The following is a 17,161-nucleotide window of genomic DNA, read 5'->3' on the forward strand; positions in this document are numbered from 1 at the left end:
TTTTTTTTTTTTTTTTGCAACACCATATCATTAAGTTAAACAAGCAGGACTCCTGTAGTGAAATTATTAAAGCAACTTTATCATGTTCTTAGTTTCCTTTTAAGTCTCATTGATGTGTATACCTTTCTCCCTCAGTCCCCATTTCCAGATAAAGGCTCAGGCAGGCTCCAGGGGTTCATTGGTAACCCTAGGTACCAAGTTTAGGCTCATAATTTAGAATGCCGAGAACCAGATAATAATTGAAACTTTCAACTTAATTTAAAGTTAATCTATCCAACTTCTAGATATGTTAGAAGAAAAATTCTGTAGTCTCTTGAATGTGTAGGGTGTAAGGTTCTTTTTCCCTCTTTCCTTATATGGTATCTAGATGACATGTCTATATCATTTCTGTTACTAACCAGAGTTTCTGCCATTTCCAATCAAGGCTAGAGCAAGTTAAGTTCAGAGAGATGTGAAAAAAGGCAGGAGGCCAGAGAAAGCAAAATTTCTCAAATGATTGTTGTTCTTATGAAATGGTTTCAAGTTCTTTGTTCCAAGGAAATGCCTGAATCTAACAATTTTTTTTCTGTGTTGTAGAGAATGCTTTTGCGGGATTTCTCCAATTTTAACTCTCATGACACAATTTTGTAATCCTTTGGCTCGTGGCTTAGTATTTCTCCCCAATTTCTGCAGTGCTCTCACGCTGTGGCAGAAGTCCTCATGTGGCCTCCTCTTCTGACCCAACTGCTTTTGCCAGACTCTTGTCCTTTAGTTCCCTTTTCAACATATGTCAGACCTCATCCATTGTCTCCCTGTGTTACAAGGAACACATTTCAAGCTGTCCTAGCAGTCCAGCTTGAAAATTCAAGGTGAGGAGCAGCACATCTACCTATACCCCTTTGTTTGGGACAATCAGAATCGCAACCATGCTCTTTCCAAAGAAGTCATCCCCTTCAAATTCTTTATAGTTTCCTACAATCAGACCCATGTATAGTCTTGATTTGTGTAATTAATCTAATTATTTTTGATCATATACTTTAAATTTCTATTATCATGTCTCAATCAAAATGAGGGCAACAGTAGGCCCATTACAAACATATAACATCTGACAATTAGAACGATAATGAACTATACAAATACAAGGTAGACATTAGGGTTAATTGTTGGGGGAAATGCTTCAGTGGACACTGATTTCATAACTGATTGGTTTATTTGCGAATAATTTTCAGGTTATAATGACTTTTGCTTTGATATTCAACTTTGCATATTAAACACCCAATTATACTAAAAGCTCAAGTAAATAGGACATCTTGTATTTAAAAAAGGAAAAACATCAGACATCGCAGGTGTAACTCTTTGTTGGCTCTTCATTAGTGCATACTTTTTCCACATAAAATGTTCTCAAAGCGAAGTATTTGATCTCTCTCGTGGTAAATTCCTCTTTTACACCAATGTTTTATATAATCAGTTCTATGGACACTGTAAAGGCAAAGGTATAGTTTTACACGAGAAACCATTCAAAACTCTCCTAGCTCACTTTCTTAGCTCTAGATTCTTCCCCAATAATCCATAGAAGGGGCAACTGTTGACTTCATCTTCCTAAAGTACAACTCTGATCAGATCATTACGCAATAGAAATACTTTAGTGACTCCCTGATGACAATAAAATAAAATTCTAATCCATTAGCCTGGCACCACAGCTCTTCAGGATATGACCATCACTTTCTTTACCAGCTTAATATGTTTCTACAGCCTTTGAAATTCTCACAATCCTTCAACGCCAAAGTTACAAAACCACTTCTAGTTCCAAGAACATGTTCAACACTTCTCATATCTTGGGCATTACTTGTATGATCTCCTAGGACTGAAATGTCCGGAATACACCCATGCACGTACCCTTCTCTATTATACAGCTGTGTAAAAAATAAGGAAACTCCTCCATATTCTTACCACTCAGAGATAACTATTACTGACCATTTGATGTTCATCATTCCAGACTAATTTCTACATATTCATATATATTTCTATATTGTCTACATATTTCTATATATTCATCATTATTTCTCAATATTCATATATTTCTATATATTCTATATATTCATAAATACATAAATGTTTTATGAAAACAGAATACTTAAAACTAGCTTTTTTCATTTAATAACTTATCATGCCTCCTCTATGTAAATATACATACATCTTTTTCTCTTTATCTATTTACCTATCTCTGCCTCTAAGAGAAAACAAAAAGAAAAAAAGAGAGAGCACAAAGGAATAGCATACAACGTAATACATATATACCTACTTATGTATTTGTGCTATTACCAAAAATTTTTAGTATACATATAAAGGAGTACAATTTCTATATCAAAGTTATGTACTGTTTTACAGCTACTGATACATATCACTAAACTGCAACAGTATACAATAATGTTCATTTTTTCCACAATTAAAAACTGTGAGCATTAATATAAAAAAATTACCAATTTGATGGGAGAAAATTGGAAATTTAATAGGCGTTTAAAAATTGTTTTAATAGGCATTTTTTATTATTGGGATTTATTGGGATTAAACATTTCCCATACATTTATGTTCAGTTGTTTTATTGTATAATTTTGCCTCCAATGAAAAGCAAGCTGATTTTAAGCTAAAGCTGCCGATGTGTTTACCTTTCAAGGATTATTTCTTTCTAAATTATAGTATGCTGCAAATAAATTAAAAACAAATGGTCAGCAAGATCATTCCAGCAGAATAAGACATCTTAAAAAGAAGAGAAGGTGAAGCCAAGAGAACAACCAAGTGCGCAGTGGCTTAGAGCTACTCACTAAAGTATATTGAAACATATACGAGCATAAAGATAGGATTGAGTCATCAAAAATGTTTAAATTAGTTTAATGTCAAGAAGGAAATGAAATTGTGTATTAAATTAAAAAATATTTTCATCTAAATTGTTAGTACTTAGTATTTGAAAAATTGATATTCAGTAGTCTGGAAATTTCACTTACGTGAATGCCTTATTCCTGTGGTGAAAGATAAATAAAGCATTGATTTATTTTATTCTATTGTTATAAGATTACTTTGTATACATACAGCTTTATGACCATAGAATATAATTTTTGATACATTTCAAAATGATTTGGATTTTTCAACTTCCATATATTTCCAAACTAGTATAAACAAGAATACAGTACAAAGTGGAGGCTCCAAATTACTTATTTTTAACTCTGAATTTGTGCATAGTACTTCCTTTTAGTTGAGCAAAGATGCAGCAATTATCTAAAAAAGGAAAAAAATATTAACTGATTTTTATTATCATGGTTAAAAATGTGGCTCAGGAGAACACCTAGTATAGTAGAAACCCAAGACTTTTGTTGAATAAATAGCACTTAAAGCAAAGTGAAATGCTTAGTTCTGTGAACTAGGACATGCTAAAATCAAATAATTACTGCGTCCACTCAAAAGAACACTTAGTCACTAAGCAAATACTTGATAAAATATTTTGGGGTATTTTGCTGATATAATAAATGAATTGCACTATGGATATGAAAAGACATGCAATATGATCTAAAGAGAAAAATCTTGGACAAAGATTGAAAACACCTAGGCTTTAGTCCAGAGGCTCCTCTAATAATTTCATAATATTAAACAAACCACTTGACCTTCCTCGGTGTCATTTTCTCCAGCTGTAAGTGGTACAGTAGTAACTCCCTATGAAGCACAGATGGTTGTTGTAAAGATAAAATGAGATGATAGATACAGAAGGGCTTTCAAATATAAAGCTTATATAAATGTAGGATATTATATAGATGTATTCAGACAAAAGGAAAATCAGAACAAGCTCAGAAAGGCAGAATAGCTAAATCTCACTGCAATCCTTTCAACTCTGAATGGTGTTAGATAAAGAAAGATAACTGAAATAAATTCAAAAAGAACTAGGTTTCCTTCTAAGAACAGCAATGTGAAATAGATATCCTTAAATGTCCATCATGTATTCTGGATACTGGCCAAAGACCCACAGTATTTTTAAACGAGAAAAGGTAGGAGAATGCATGTTTGAGGTCTATGATTATTTTTTCTTACAAGGAGAGTTTATCCCCTCATCTCCTAAATAAATCCACTTTTAACCGACATAGGAAATCTAGAGCATAGTGATTTAGAACTATTTTTCTTAAACTCTCAAGGTTTCCTTTTTCACACGAGAGTGAAGTTTATGTATATAATATTTTCATAGGGACATTTATAATTAAAGATGTACATATGTATAAAACATGGAGGCATGCGTACTGGTGAAAACTTTGTAAATATCTACATTATAACATTCAGAGATACAAAAATTCCAAACTCTCCTAAGCTATTTATTTAGTAATATTGTTGAGCACCCAAAGTTGCCAAACATTGAGGTAAAACTAAGTATACCAAAATAAACAACAAACATTCTTGGCTCTCAATGGGAGGGGATATTTAAATAACCAAAAAAATACCAAAACATGTGCATGGATTTATGAATTATATATGAAATAGGCTCCAGGTTCTGGTTCTCTTCACTTAGTGCAAGGACATTAAGATTTAGCACTTTTAAAGAATTAAAATGTTTTAAGTTGCTTTTTAATTTATAGGAAAATAAAGATTTAAGAGGTACTTTCAACATTCAGAGGGAAGGCAATATGTTCCATTGCCAATGGACTGAGACTGTTGGCATTATCCGTCCAAATGCTTAACTTAATACCATATACTTTTTAATATATTCCCAAATTTTTTCTAGATTTTATAATAGGTATATACCAGTTGAGTTTGATTCTATTTAAATTCTGGAACTAAAGTGATACAAATCAAAATTTAAAAAAAATAATTGGAAATAAAAATTAAGCCTGTAAAAACAAAGTTAAATTTCATACACAAAATGATTCTGGTTTAACAAAGTTAGTCATTTCTTACCTTGCTAATTTCTCTACTATACTAAGATATATCAGTGTTATTGGCATCTGGAATCAATTCTTCATTTTTAAAAACGTTGTTTTGTTTTGTTTTGTTTTGTTTTTTTACAATTTCTAAACCAATTAATCTCTAAACAGCTTACGATTTTTAAAAGTGGTATTTTAATCTCCTACCTAGTAGTTGTTTTGCTTTTGTTTTCTCTCTACAGTTATTAATAATAAGACTAAAAAATATTGGCTTTGTGTAACTTTGAGATCATTATGGTTAACATTTTAACTTAAATTGGAATTAATTTCTTTGTGTCTCTGATTTTTTTTTTTTTCTGGTAGAAATAGCTAAGAGTATCATGGAGACACTGGGGTTTCACATTCTTTATAATATACTTCTATATGCATATAGATTGTCAAAATAAACATAGTGCTAAATGGAATATTTCTTAATTTTGAAGCATAATTATTTAAATTCTTTCCTCCAAGCCTCTGGGAAGAATCAAACTTTCTCTTCCCCTTCTATCTATAGAAGTATCTAGTTCATTGCTTTAGACTTCTCCACTAGAGTCTCAACAGTCATTTAAAATAGCATTCAGATTTCCAGAGCTAACAGAATGGCAGATAAGATACTCTGAACAAGTAAAAGCCACTGAAATGGGCAAAAATTAGTGAAAAGAGGAATCAAGTGAGCTAAATCTTTCCATGATATATGTTGCCAAATCCAGATTTCCTCAATTTCCCAGTGATGGCTACACAGGGTCGGGAATAGGATATAAAGCCTAGAACCTGCTAAATTAGGGAATATAATAAGAAACCTTCCTCATCACAAGATGAGGCCTTAATGGACATACCATCAGTGTAATGGTGAAGCAAAAACAAAGTTGCCACAGAGAAGAGAAGAACAAGAAAAGTGGCCTGTTTCAAACTTGGCACTGAGTGAAGGTAACAAACAAAATTCCCCCCTTAAATATTTGTTCTAATCATATCGTCACGTAGTAACTGTCGTCTGAAAAACCTCATGAGGAAAATACAATTTTTAGTGGCTCTGATTTGGTTTTGAGGAAATTAAGAGAAGCAAGCATGAATCCTCTGGAAGAATGTAATTTTAAGCCAGCAAGAATTAGTTTTCCATACAAAAATTTCTAAGGTAAATAAGCAGCTTACATTTACAAAAAAAAAAAAAAATCACAAAACACATACAGAAAAAAAAAAATCACAAAACACACACCATGAATGTTATCTAATGGAAGCGACTTACATCAAATTTATATCCGTAAAGACTTCAGATATTAAAATTATGAGCAAGCAAATATAAAATAAGCATGGTTATATGTAAGAAGAAATAAAAGGTAAGCTCAAAAACACAAGCAAGGAAGGAGTCAATAAAGGGACACCAACATACTGAAAATGAACAAAATATAACACAAAATGTGAAATATAATTAAAATGTAAAATTAATTGGACATATTAAAGAGCATAGTATACATTAGTGAAATGAAAATTATTGAATTGAAACATAGATCCAAAGAATTATGTAAAAGAAACATTCAAACAAACCAATAAATGGAAAATTTTAAAGATAAAGATGCTGTAACATGCTAGCATTAGAGATTTTGAAGAAAAATATGAGAATAAGGAGAAAAGACAATTATCAGAGACAATGGCATAGAATTTTTCAGGCTATGGGAAAGCATTAACCTGAGACCCGGAAAGCCAAATAAACCTCAAGCATTATAAATGATAATAATCACACCCATATCATGGTGAAATTACAGAACATCAAAGACAAAGAGGAGACAGTAAATATAACCAGAGATAAAATAAAAAATCCAATATGAAGGAAAGCAATACAATGGGCAGCTGACTTCTCAACAGCAGCAATAGAAAAAAAACATGGAATATTTTCAATCTGCTCTAATGTCTGTATAAAAAGAATACAGTTTTCTCTATTACAAGTGGGAGAGTCAACTGGTACAAAAAGTTTAGAGTACTCATAGACAATTTCTTTTAAAACTAAATGTATGTCTGTTTTATGACCCAGCAATTCCACCTCTAAATAATTATTCAAGGCAAAGTATACAACCACAAAAAACCTTGTACATACATATTCATAACAGTCGTACATAAAAGCCAGGTACTTCTGGAAGGCCAAAGACAGTGGCAGCTACGTAGCTTCCTACCTCCTAATATTGCCCTAAACAATAATAAACAAGGGGAGAAAATTAAACTCTACACAAAACTATGTCTTCAACACCAACTGAAGATAGACAATACTGAAATGTCAAAATAAATACAAACAATAAAGAGAGAATCACCAAATTCCTGCAAACATCTTTCCTGCTCTCACTCCACCCCTGCTCTGTTGCCCTGTTGCAGGGTTTTGAGGCAAGCAAGGGCAGACCGAAAAAACTTCAGGGAGGAAATAACAGGGAATTAGTGAAGGGACCTGAGGGAGACCAAAACAATGGTCAGGAAGGTTGTTTAATCTAAATCCAAAAATATTTAAAAATGGGACACCTGGGTGTCACAGGCGATTAAGGGACTGACTTTTGGTTTCTGCTCAGGTTGTAATCTCAGAATTGTGAGATTGGGCCCAGTATCAGGCTCCATGATCAGTGTGGAGTCTGCTTAAGACTCTCTCTCCCTCTCCCTCTGTCCCTCTGCCATCCCCACCCCTATGCTTGTGTTTTCTCTCTCTCTCAAATAAATAAATAACATCTTTTTAAAAATAAATTAAATAAATAAGAATAAAAATATTTTAAAAATGTTCTGGCAGATCACAGCATGGACTATAGGGAAAAAATTTCAAAGAAGATATGATTTTTAAAGGACAGGCTCGTTTAAAAGGGGGGACTTTCCAAAATGTATACCTTCTGGGGAATACAATAGAACAAACAAGAATGGGAAAATCACTCCTTAGTAATTGGGTGGTAAAGGGGAAAAGCAAAAACTAACTAACTAACTAAATAAATAAATAAATAATTTAAAAAGCATATATCTATAAATTTATATCGCTAGTTTAGAATAAAATAATCTTCATTATTTCCCACATAAAAGTAAATTCAGCCAATTGAAGTATCATACAACCAAAGGGGAAAGAGGCCTGCCTTCTATGAAAGTTTTTCTAGATCTGCTTTTGCTTGCCTCAAACTCTGCCCCACCATACCGCTCCAAAAAAAAAAAAAAAAAGAAAGAAAGAAAAGAAAAAAGAAAAGAAAAGAATCAAACAAAAAGACAAAGTACCCAGACTGTGCTCTAATAGATTAGACCGACATTAAACTAGGAATCTTGTTAAACACCCCAGTATCAAAAATGAACAAAAGGAAGCTCAGTAAGTCCATGTTGTTATTGAAAAAAATTAAGAAACACAATGTCACATTGACCAAGTGATTAAAACCATCCTCCTGAAAAACAAAAACAAACAATCAAAAACCAACAACAAAACCCACACACAAAACAGGAAGCAGAAGAAAATGAAAAATCCACATTACAAATATGATTAAAATACTCAATCCCAGGGGCGCCTGGGTGGCTCAGTCGGTTAAGTGTCTGCCTTCAGCTCAACTCACGATCTAGGGTCATGGGACTGAGCCCTGCTTTGGGCTCCCTGCTCAGCGGGGAGCTTGCTTCTCCCTCACCTCCCTGCTCTTGCTCTCTCTTGCCATCTCTGTCGCTATCTCTGTCTTTATCAAATAAATAAATAAAATCTTTAAATAAAATAATCCCACATTTGAGGATATGAAAAAAATAATTTACATTAGAAATCCAAATACAATAAACAGAAACAGACATAAAAGGAAGCAACGAAAAAAATTTTAAAAAGAAGTTGATTGGACTCAGGAAAGAAATGGAAAAACAAAAAGCAAAATTAATTCAGAAATAAAGAACGAATTACTAGGTGCCTGAAGGTGAAAGACCAAAAATAGAAATTGAATAAGGGGCACTGAAGACAGACAAGAAAGCAACCAAGAAAATAAAAATGATACAATGAAAAGAATAAAAAAGCTTAGAAAGTAGTAGAAATGAAAGACCAGCAAAGAAAGAATAATATTCATATCACCTGAGTCACTAAAGGAGAAAAACAAAATGATGAGGAGAGCAAATATTTAGAACCATAAACCAAAATAAAATCCTTTTTTGGTTTGCATCATTTCTTAAATGAGAGGCCTCCTTCTGCCATGGTTGTGTGATACTTCCATTGGCTGCTTTCACTTTTATGTTAGAAATAGGCAAATTTTATTTTACTCCATCAAATAAGATGATCTTAATTCCCTGTGTATTTATAAAATTTTATGTTTTTTCAAAATACATAAACATTGGGAAGTATTGCCCCAAATTCTGTGACTTAGAGAATGGCTATTCCCACTGAGCAAAGTGGGGGAACTTGGCATGACGGAGACCCTGCTTCAGGCCCTCAGGGAGACAAGCGTGGATCGCTTCCAGCAGCCACATGTTGAACCCCGCTCCCCACCACTCTTCAAACCACACTCAGCTGTAGTCCCTGCACTGAACCGGTCAACATATGTGCAGCTTCTGCAATGTGCTAGCAAGGGAACCAAGTCACAGACTGTGTGATTTCTCTTCAAGGATCCTTCCTGTGTTCCCATTAGCGCACCCTTTGTTCAGATTCCTTCCTAAAAAATGAATACTGTAAGCAGAAATTTTAGCATCTCATTTTTAGGCCCTTTTCTCAGATTTATCCACTATGGCTTCTCCTTGCAGAAAAATGTTTTCCCTCTATCCTCCCTTATTACGATTGGTATTACCAACTACAGCAGGGGAAAGAAAAGAAAAAAAAGAAAAGAAAAGAAAAGAAAAGAAAAGAAAAAGAAAAAAGAAAGAAAGAAAGAAAGAAAGAAAGAAAGAAAGAAAGAAAAGGAAAGGAAAAAAGAAAGAAAGGAAAGGAAAAAAGAAAGAAAGAAGGAAGGAAGGAAGGAAGGAAGGAAGGAAGGAAGGAAGGAAAAAGAAAGAAGGAAGGGGAAGGAAGGAAGAAAAGAAGAATCCCTTATCTCTTTTCTTGTGAAGAAACAGTTACTCAATTTACCAGAGTTAATTTAAAAAAAAAGGCATTATGTTTCTTTTGTTTTCTCATGTGGCTGGATTACAACAAGTACACATATGTGTGCACACACACCCTAAAACCTTTACCTCTAGTATATTTTTCTTCATTCCTACAGTCTATAGGAGTTTTTTTAAAAGCACACTTTAATGACATAACAATCGGTCTCTATTTTAAGAGTTCAATCTCTGTTATCACCTACTCAAGAACAAATTAGCTACTATACAATAAATGGGAACTAAAATTTAAGATGTAGGAATTTCAGACGTCTATCCCTGATGCTAACCAAATGTGAGTTCCTACTGAGACTCCCACACCACGTGGAAGAAAAGGTGTGGTTTTCATATAAAAAAGTGGTTTCTGTATAGAAAAATACAGCTCAACTCGGTCTGAAATCTTCATCTTAAAGGACAGTTCTGAATTTCTAGCAGCCTAATAGATATGTTCCATTGAATCCCCCACTATTATTTAAATCCAATTTGATTTCTATCTCTCAAAATTAACTTCATTTTTTGACTGACCGGTTTTCGACTGATGGGTCCAGTCTTTGATTAATTCAGGCTCAGAAGCTCAGAGCAGCCATCAGCTCATCCATATTATCATCCCCTGCATTGAATCAGTAACTGTGTCCACTGATTCTCTTTCACACTTCTCTCAGCTGAACCCTTCCTTTTCATCATGACCCCCTTCTAGCCTTCACTGCTTCACACCTGGACTCCTATTTCATTTTTCTAGTTTCCGTCTCTTCCTCCTCCAACAGATTATAGGCATTGCCACAAGATCAAGACCAATGTTGCCAAGATACTACTTCCTCTTTGTCTACACAATGCGGTCAAATGCCTAAAATTGGAATTCAAAACCCTTGTAGCCCAATTCTAACCTGCCTTCCTCAGCTTCAACTCTTATGTAAATTCTTCTCTGACTAGACAGACACTTAAACCAACTCCCTACAATATGTTTTGTCATGAACTCTTTTGTAAAAGGACCACATCAGCTAGAATAATTTCAGTTGCTAGCAACTGAGTACTCAATTAAAAATTGCTTAAATAGGAGATGGCTTATTACTTCACCTAACAAAAATTCTTTAAGTGGGTTTTTTTTCAGCTTTGGTTTTTTAATAGCTCAGTGATACCAATGACACAATGTTTTTCTAACTTTCTGTTAAACCATGTTTGGTATAATAACTAAAACCTTTACAGATTAAATTGTGTCAAGCTCCAATCTCTAAATCATTCATTTAGGAAGAATAATGAGATCACTTGTAAGAGTTCAGACAAATCAAGATTCACCCATAGTAGCTGGGGAGTTCCCTGGATTTTTTGAAAGACAAAGACACAACAAAGACAAATCAGGGCTCAGTTACCAAGAATGTAGAAAAATGCCTTCCTAGAAAGGCTAATATCAATTTGCCACTGAGTCCACCTCCCCCAGAAATCCCTATGTCCATTACATATTTACTGATTAATATTTATAAAACTTAAGTTGATTTTAGCTATTACAGCAGTGGACTACCTAGCGAGAGAACGTATTGGTTATAGGTGCACAATAAGAATGAGTTTATCTGATTAAAACTCTTATAACCTATTACTACCAAAATGAAGGTATACACACATACACACACACAACTAAGCAAACCAACCAACCCACAGAGACTTACAAAATGTAGCCACGTTCACAAGACATACTACACCATGTTAGGGCCCTAGATGAGTTCAGTCTGAATGAGGAAACTGAATTTATAGGAGCAAATAGCACGCAGGATCCCCGTAGAAGTACTAGAAGGGCACATGAGAACAACTTAGCCTCCCTTATAATCCTATTTGCAACATAACTGTTTGCTTCAAAAATAAATCTAAAGGCACTTTCTTTCAAGATTTTTTTTTTTCCTGCTAAGGCCAACTCTGTTACTTCTCTTACACATTTATTCTTTTATTTCCAGGATTGTGTTTTAAGAAAAATTCAGTACTCCCCAGAAAATTCTTTAACAGCAAAACCTGTCAGCATGGGATCTTGTCAACATGTCTAGCTGGGAATAGTGTGCCATTATTTTGCTATCACCTTCTTTATTATTCTAGATGAGAATGTTTTGTAACATATAAGTAATATGAGCTCATGGGCATCACAAAAAGAAAGATCTTATAAAAGATCTGTAAAAAGGTCTTATGTGGATATAGCTTTTCCAGGAATTAAAAGTAAAAAAAAAAAAAAGAGAGAGAGAGAGAGAGAAAGCCCCTAAGTGGAAAATGTTGCATGGCAACCTCTTTAAAATTAGAGCTATAAACAACTAAGAGAATGATTTTACATTGTCTCCAGAATTCCTGTAGTTTTTGTTTCTTTGCTCTTTTTACTTATTTTTCTGCAAAAATAATGCATGTACTCAAACCCTTAGATAAAATTCTGGAAAAAAATAAAAACCCAAGGGCCCCTGGGTGGCTCAGTCAGTTAAGTGTCTGCCTTCAGCTCAGATCATGATCTTGGGGTCCTGGGATCAAGCCTCACATCCAGCTCTCTGCTCAGCAGGGAGCCTGCTTCTCCCCCCACCCCTGCTTCTGCTCGCTCTCTCTTGCTTTATCTCAAATAAACAAATAAAATCTTAAAAAAAAAAACAAACCCAACAACCTTCTACTCTAATAAAAGTAATGTTAAAGACTACCCATTACTTCGGATGCCTTTCTACATGCTAGTCATGGCCGTGCGGACACACGGTGAGGCTTCCACATCTCCAGCCTCCTGAGATTATGCTCAAGTATCTGTACAAGAATGAACTCTTAACAACAAGGGCCAAAAATAGGAATTCTACCACCTCAAGCTTCCCGTGCCTTTCTCTGTGGTGTTACTTATTTGACTCACAAATGGATGCCTCTCTTCTGTGTTTTTGCTAATTTTTCAAATTTCCTTGTCTGCTTACCTGCCTCCACAAATCAAGCTGTTTCTTGGACACTCTTGTGTCCATTAGGAGAAGCTAGAACTGAGGGGTAGTTCTCTGGGCCAGATACTTCGGTGGGAATTCACAAGCAGTTGCTGAAGCCAACTGGATGCTCTTTGCGCTGAAAATTTATCAGCAGTGCCACCTACCTCCAAGTAAGAAGCATCACTCTCTGTCTGACATTTCATCAAGGGCTACCCCACTGCAAAGTGGCCCAGATCCCAAAGATTCGTAGCCCTTCCGATCCACAGACAAAGCCATTTCTCAAGAACCTACAAACGTCAAAGGGATGGTGGGTCATGATGAGTCCTGCTGTCAGCAAGATGCTGTGTGAGAACTGGCACTCCCCCCCCGACATATAGGCCTTACCCTGGGGCTTGCTTTGTCTGTCAGACTCTTTTTATGATGAGCTGGTTCTCTGGGCACACACTGCTACCTTCAGTCCTGCTTTCTTTAGGATATCTCTAGTATGCCTGATATTTTATCTTTTCAAAACAGAACTGTAAATAAAGACACAATCTAACCTTAACTTCTGACAGATACAGTTCAAATTCAGCTCAATCTCACTGTGACCCTGGGTAAATCATTCACTATTGCAAAGCCTCAGTTTCTGTGTTTGATTATGCGAAGTAATACTTCACAAAGCTGTACAGATCGAACACAATGCATACTGTTTCTAACAGCGCCTCTAGGATATCCTAAATACTAAATTTTATGTTTTTCATTCTAGAAGCTTCCTAAATGCCAATGAAAATCAGTGATGTGAGAGCCCGTGAAAAGAAAATAGGGCTGTGTCTGACCCTTTTTACCAAAAGTTTCTGTACTATGTACCTGCCTAGAAAATACGCCTAAGATGGGCTGTGACAATAGTAAATACCATGAATTACAAATTGGTTTCAATACTTAATTGAGACTTTAATTCTACTGGCAGATTGGTCAACAGTCACTGTAATATTGGGTCTGTTTGAAAGTAGAAATATATTTAAGAAATTTTAAGGATGTCCAAAGGCAGTATATTAAACTTTGTTGACTGTTGTTTATCTTGAAACATGTATACTGAAGTAACAGTTACTCACAGAAATTAAGAAAAAATTAACAATAATGAAATGTGTGAACCCAGCAAAAACACTCCTCATTCCTTTATGTCACATGCCCATTCACTCACACACTCACTCACACACACACACACACACACACGGATTAAACTTCATTTACACATGATCTATTATTCTTCAAGGCAAGTTAATTAGGTTTCTAAGAAAACACACCAACAATATTTTAATAGTTGCTTTTAAAATTACCATTAATGCTGTTGTTGATGATGGTCAGGAAACATGCTAGAACCCGGAATACAGTAACTCACAGTTCCACCTACATTCTTGTTTGAGCACCACAATATGTGACACACCTAGTTGACTTACCCCCAATTAATAGGGTTATTTTTGTGTATCTTTTAAAAAAAATTTATTATAAGTTCTTAAAGCAATCAGGTAAGACCAAAAAGCTGGTAACTCAAGAAACTGGCAACAAAAAGAGACAGAGAGGGAGAATAATCACCAAGAAAAACTTATAGTCCGTCATATTTATGAACATATGGAGAACTCCAGCAAATATGGAACAATTGTGTTTTGGAAACATATAAAGTCAAGCCAGCTAGGGAGATCCCAGTGGAAACAGGGTTTACCTGTCAACTGTCTTTAGGAAAAAGGGGATGGGTCTTCTAAAATGTATATATTTGGCAGCCATTTTACAATTGATCCCCAAAATTGAAAAGTCCAATTCTTGTAACTCAAGAGTAATGCTCCATCTCATGTCTAGAGATTTTTTCAAAAAGAAAGACTTCCGATTTTGATGTAAGAAGTATTATAAATCTGATTATACATTTAGCATTACTTACTCAATGATACGTGAATTGCACTGCCCTGATCATTCAGTATACTTAGAATACATAATACTTTATCCTCAATGTTGAACAATATTATCTCTGCAGAATTTAACCAACTGTTACAAGACACATCCTTATTTATACCTGTTTGTACCGTGTAAAATATAGTCCACTTTAAAAAGAGAAGTTTAAGAGATGTTTTTAAATGTTAACTTTCCATGTTCCATCAAAGTATTTTACTAGTGTTGCAATATTAGTATTTTTATACCTCACCAACCTAAAAGTAAGCTCTCATTATCTGCCCAGTTAATAAGGCTCTGTAGAAATATATACTATTTCCCCCAAAACAATCACAAAAACATATTTATGCAGCACCGCATTTTAAAACGCCCACGATTGATTTCTCCACAGGGCTTGCTTGTCACAGCGCTGTGTTAACATACCCACTCCAGTACAGTACATCAGACAACTGTGCCGTGCATTGTCAATTAGAAAAAAAATAATAATAACCAAAGTAGTTTGCCTTCCAAATTCTTAGCTGCCCCAATGCTGAAAGCCAATGATGTGTAGAAAAGAAAAACCCTCATAACTCCTTGCCTGATAAATGAGTAGGGAGAATTTGACAGATCAGAACGAGATGAAGCAGCCTAAAACATTTGGCACAATGTGCGTCTGGCATACAGAGACTGCCTGTCAAATGCCTATGACTCCATACAGCAGCTAGGGACCCTATGGAGCAGCAGATGGGCCATTAAGGTAGTATTAATGTAGATGCCATCAGTTTTCAGTTCTGACTGGGACATACTCTTTAGAACTATGAGCAGCTGCTGCCATTTATTGTGACAGCTTCCTGCTAACTTTTGCCAACTGGCACAATCTGACTCTTTGTACCTGAGCTATTAAATGTGTGACTTCCACCATTTTATTCCTCCAGAGAACGCTTTTAATAATCCTCCAAAGAAGGAATGAAGCATTTATCACCAAAGTGAATATACATACCATGCAGTTCTATTGTACCAGACTCCTGCCCACTGTACTTTATAGACCTTATATTAATACATTCTTATTAAAACTAAGCATAGATCTTTTCACACACACACACACACACACACACACACACACACACACACATATGGAAATGCTAAATTGAAAATGATCCCTCATATTAAGTCTAAATCTTTAATGTAATATTGATGTACTTAACTATTAAGCAACTGGAACCTTTTGTCTTCTGAAATATTATTTCCCCGATGAGCAAATTTTTTAAAAAGTCACGTGAAATACAGTAGTAATAAATTAACAAGCCAAAAGTAAGCTATTTCATGGCTCTCTAAATAAAGGTAAATATTTTCATCTCAAAATGTTCAGATACACCTGGTGGTTTATTAAATGTGTAAAGAAATTGTAGGTGTATGGATAGATTTAAAAGCACTGTATCTGAATAATGTCTTTACTAGAGGTCATGAAGGATGCATTACAGACGGTGGTGATTGTGTATTTATCGCCTGCAGAATAATGGCCACAGAACATGCAACCAAACTACTGGCAGAAGCAGCACTCTGCTGCCTTCTTTTCATCCAGCTAGACTTCTAGGGATACACGGCATCATTTTTTATTATGTCGAACAAGAAAGCTCACAGTACAGCACAGCATACGGTTTGTCAGACAATAAAAACTGCAGCAAGTCATTATAAAAATGGCTGGCAGACATAGTCATTATGCTGAGCTAACGTCTTTTCTGCATCGAATATCTCTACAGTCTGACCAATAATCTATGTATGAGATTTCTAAACATATCTAACCCTCTCAATACTATATTTCATTGGAAGTTCTGTGTATTTATACATACACACACACACACACACACACAGACCAATACACAGACAAATACTAAATCTTAGGGCTGTTAAAATTCCTAAGTTCACTTTGATATGTGTAATAATGAGAATGCATCTATCAGAATGCATAATAGAGGAAAGTTGCAGAGCTGCTGACATCGATCACACACCATTTGAAATGCTTTTACGATACATGAAAGAAAAACTGTAGAAAAAACCTTTAAGATGTCCCATGTTACATGTAAAGGAAACATGTGAAATAACAACGGTGCGAATAGACCGAAGAATAGTAAACGGCATCTTGACATCAAGGCACTCTCAGTGACTCCCACGTATTCATCCATGAACAAATCTATGACATTTGTCAGAATTTCAGAAGTTCCTTCTTACTCTCTGTGTGTGTGTGTGCGCATGCCCATGTGTATTTATATGCATTGACTTGCCTTTGCATATTATTTCTAAAGGAATTGCAAGGTCTTTACTTTCGGGAAACTCCAAAGAATGAACCATGATATCATGGAAATGGACCTAAAGAACAATATTACTTAAAGT

At 34.9% G+C, this 17,161-nt stretch overlaps 1 long non-coding RNA gene across 1 annotated transcript in view; it reads right to left on the reverse strand.

Annotated features, from left to right (window-relative positions):
• LOC103672169 overlaps positions 1-17,161 on the reverse strand; it is a 124,756-nt gene that overhangs the window by 12,690 nt on the left and 94,905 nt on the right. The window lies entirely within an intron of this gene.

This window comes from Ursus maritimus, unplaced genomic scaffold, assembly GCF_017311325.1.
Source record: "Ursus maritimus isolate PB19 unplaced genomic scaffold, ASM1731132v1 scaffold_5, whole genome shotgun sequence".
In the NCBI taxonomy this organism is placed as follows: domain Eukaryota; kingdom Metazoa; phylum Chordata; class Mammalia; order Carnivora; family Ursidae; genus Ursus; species Ursus maritimus.